The following is a 4,380-nucleotide window of genomic DNA, read 5'->3' as shown; positions in this document are numbered from 1 at the left end:
TCATTCCGTTCAGCAGGTCATGTGATTCTTCTTCACTTTCACTCACGATGTCATTAGTGAATCGTATGATTGATGTCTTTTCACGTTGAATTTTAATTCCACTCCTGAACCTTTATTTCCATCATTGCTTCCTCGATGTACAGATTGAACATTAGGGGCGTAAGGCTACGTCCTTGTGTTACACCCTTTTTAATACGAGCACTACGTTCTTGGTCGTCCACTCTTAGTATTCCCTCTTGGCTGTTGTACATATTGCATATGACCTGTCTCACCTTATTGCTTACCCCTGTTTTTCTCAGAATTTCGAACATCTTGCACCATTTTACATTGCCGAACGCTATTTCCAAGTCGACAAATCCTATGAACGTTTCATGATTTTTCTTTATTCTTGCTTCCATTATTAACCACAACGTCCGAATTGCTTCTCTGGTGCCTTTACCTTTCCTAAAGCCGAACTGATCGTCATCTAACGCATCCTCATATTTCTTTTCCATTCGTCTGTGTATTATTCTTGTTAGTAACATGGATTCATGGGTTGTTAAGCTGATTGTGCGATAATTCTCGCACTTGTCAGCTCTTGCCGTTTTCGGAATTGTGTGGATGATGATTTTCAGAAAGTGAGATGGTATGCCGCCAGACTTATACATTCTACACACCAACGTGAATAGTCGTTTTGTCGCCACTTCCCCCAACGATTTTAGAAATTCTTATGGAATTTTATCAATCCCTTCTGCCTTATGTGACCTTAAGTCCTGCAGAACTGTTTTAAACTCTTATTCTAACACTTGATCCCCCATCTCTGCCGGCCGGGGTGGCCGAGCGGTTCTAGGCGCTACAGTCTGGAACCGCGTGACCTCTACGGTCGCAGGTTCGAGTCCTGCCTCGGGCATGGATGTGTGTGATGTCCTTAGGTTACTTAGGTTTAAGTCCCATAGTGCTCAGAGCCATTTGAACCAACCCTATCTCTTCTAAATCGACTCCTGTTTCTTCTTCTATCACATTAGACTAATCTTCTCCCTCATTGAGGCTTTGAATGTATTGTTTCCACCTTTCCGCTCTCTTCTCTGCATTCAACAGTGGAATTCCCGTTACACTCTTAATGTTATCACTCTTGCTTTTAATGTCACCGAAGGTTGTACTGACTTTCCTGTCTGCTGAGTCTGTCCCGACAATCATTTCTTTTTCGATGTCTTCACATTTTCCTGCAGCTATTTCGTCTTAGCTTCCCTCCACTTCCTATTTATTTCATTCACCGGTGACTTGTATTTCTGTATTCCTGAGTTTCCCGGAACATTTTTGTACACCGCGTATCACTCGGCCTTTTCCAAGTATATCTCCTCCACTTGTGATTCTTGGACAGGGTATTCGCTATTACTAGATGGAGCTTGTTACAGAACTCAGTCTTTCTCCTCTCTCATTCCTTGTCCCAAGCCTGTATTGTCCTGTAACCTTTTCCTTTACTCCTTCTCGTAGTCTCCCATGACTTAGATTTTCATATCCATTTACATACTGTATTACCCTTTCAAAATCCTCGTACACTTTCTCTATCTCTTCATCTTCAGTTTACGATGTATTTCTGAACAAGCGCCGTCGGTGTTGGTTAGTGGTCGATTCTGATAAGGACAACCCCATGATTGAACTGTTTACACTTGGCAAGTGTAACCTCCCCGCAAATATTAATGAATAAAAATTGATCATAAATCCTCAATAATATTAATTAAATAATAACAATGAATTGAATGTAACATCTGAACAGAAATATTTATATCTGGTAAATTTTTATAAGGACAGCGGCGCTGACCTTCGACCCTGTATTCTGAATAACTAAAGCAAAATCTTACCTCAATAAAAACTGAATCTATATCTGCTCTTATCTATCGACACAGCTTCGTGCAATGTTGGCGTATATTTAATTTTGATTCTTGGAGGAAATGCATAGGAAATATTCTTTAAAATTGAATGAATGCTTTTTCTTCAAAAGGGTGGAAAAATTCTTTAAATTGAAATGAACACTTTTCTTTAGGAGGAAATGCACAGGAAATATTCTTTAAAATTGAATGAATGCTTTTTCTTCAAAAGAGTGGAAAAATTCTTAAAATTGAAATGAACACTTTTCTTTAAAAGATTTACTTTATCTAAAAATTATTATTGGGGCATTTTTTCTGAACAAATTAAATTACAATTAACATACATTATTAAATATGCGCAATGCTGCGTCTTTACCTTCTACAACAATACTCATCGTCCCGAATCATGACCAGAGTCGCGAGAAGAGCACGCCGCCGACGCATGCCGACTTCTGCTCGGTACAACTGTCCACTCGCTACTACCGTATCCGACTGACTACTACTACAGACAGAGTACAACTGTTCCTGCCGACTCGCTACATGCTACTGACGACTCGCGCGGTCAAGCGCAGACAAGCAACGATAAATAACTCTCTGTTCAGAGATTCCGTCATGCCTCGCCATCACTGGTAATGAATACATACGTGTTTCAAAGTCATGCCGACGGTATTCTGGAACACAGAAGAGGTTATTTTGTTTGATGTCCTCCCTTATGGTGCAACGATGAGCTCTGGACTGTATATGTGCTACCCTCAAGAAATTGAAGAAACGAATTTAGCGTGTTCGTCGCCACAAAGATACGAACGAACTTCTCATTTTCCATGACAAAGTAAGGCCTCATACAAGTCAGCGCAGCCGAGAGGAGCTCACCAAACTTCTTTGGACTGTTCTTCCTCATCCTCGCTAGAGCCCAGTTCTCACGACTTCAGTCTACCATCTGTTTGGCCCAATAAAGGGTGCACTCTGTGGGAAACAGTGCGTGGATGATGGGGAAGTTATCGATACAGCAAGCAAGGCTTTGGCCCCGACGTCGACGAGTGGAGTGGTACCACTCGGGCATACAGGCACTCCCAGCAAGGTGGAAAAAGACCTTCGCATTGAACGAAGATTATTGTGAAAATGAGATTTTGTAGCCAGAAGAGACGGGGATAGTGTGGTGTATTGGAATCCTGAATAAAATCAGCTTGCTTTCAGAAAAATAATGTCGCATTGCTTACTGAATGCTCCTCGTAGTATCGTCTCTTTCTGGTTCTGAGATTAAGGAGATGTATTAGTGAATAAGACTCAAAGTTCAGAGCAGCTTGTCTTACCACTAGTTTTAATTATTATTAGACCGGGCGTACTTGTATAGAAGGACATCCGTTACAGAATTCGTTTATGCTCTCGAAAGTAAACACTTCCTACTGGTGTGATGTAACACAGATACCCTTGTTTTAGATCTTTACAACGCCTTTTGAAGATTCCCAAGATGTACCGTATGCTTAGTCAACGCAGTCGATCACCGTCTCTTCTGATCATCATTCACGGTGGATGCATTGCAAGTCCACACACCGTGATCTAGGCCCGTGGCACTGCTACCAACGGACAAGGCTCCCGTCCCAGTACTGGCAGCCATGCCTCCAGTCGCAGAGTCCACAGACTGCCCTATGATTGCACACAGGGACGGCTGGTCTCACACAGCCACGTTCTCTGTCGGTGACCATTGTTACTTCCGTCTCACTCTACTCACTCTGTGACTGCACTCCCACTCTTATTCCATACAGTGACTATTTAATTGGACGGGATGATTCATGCCTGTCATAACAGACGTACAGCCAACGGCCTTGCCGCAGTGGAAACACCGGTTCCAGTCGGATCACCGAAGATAAGCGCTGTAGGGCTGGGCTAGAACTTGGATGGGTGACCATCCGTCTGCCCAGCGCTGTTGGCAAGCATGATGCACTCAGCCCTTGTGAGGCAAACTGAGGAGCTACTTGACTGAGAAGTGGCGGCTCTGGTCTCGTAAACTGACATACGGCCGGGAGAGCGGTGCGCTGACCACATGCCCTTCCACATCAGCACCCACTGATGTGTGTCGGCCGAGGATGACACGACGGCCGGTCGGTGCCGCTTGGCCTTCTAAGGCCTGTTCGCACGGAGTTAGTTATAACAGACGTATAGAAGGCTCGATTGTAACTTACTACCAGTGCAAAAATGTTTCTATCAGATCACAGGAAAGACGAACACGCTCCTTTTTAAAAGATTCTATCTGAAAAGTGGGGTAGCAGCTGTCTCATTGTTCCTTCCTCAGTACTTTTAAAAATTTTCCCAAAGAATTTCGCAAGCGAACATATTCACGTTCTTTTTAACGTAACATTCACGTCTCACACACTCAAGCTTTCCTAAATGTAACTCGCTCACACCAACTATTCCGTCACTATAAGTCGCACATACTATTTGATTCTCACTTGCCCAATCTCACGCCCTCATTCAGCCCAACGCATTATAATTACTTCTTCGCGTCTCTCTGTCACAGCCACAGACTACTTCGTTC

The 4,380-nt window shown here is 43.2% G+C and overlaps 1 pseudogene; it reads left to right on the top strand.

Annotated features, from left to right (window-relative positions):
* The first annotated feature begins 3,660 nt into the window (after positions 1 to 3,660).
* LOC124596804 lies at positions 3,661 to 3,777 on the top strand (annotated as a pseudogene).
* The last annotated feature ends 603 nt before the right edge of the window (positions 3,778 to 4,380 follow it).

Source organism: Schistocerca americana, chromosome 2 (assembly GCF_021461395.2).
Source record: "Schistocerca americana isolate TAMUIC-IGC-003095 chromosome 2, iqSchAmer2.1, whole genome shotgun sequence".
In the NCBI taxonomy this organism is placed as follows: domain Eukaryota; kingdom Metazoa; phylum Arthropoda; class Insecta; order Orthoptera; family Acrididae; genus Schistocerca; species Schistocerca americana.
Note: the sequence above shows the minus strand (reverse complement) of the source record. Positions and strands in the feature narration are given on the sequence as shown.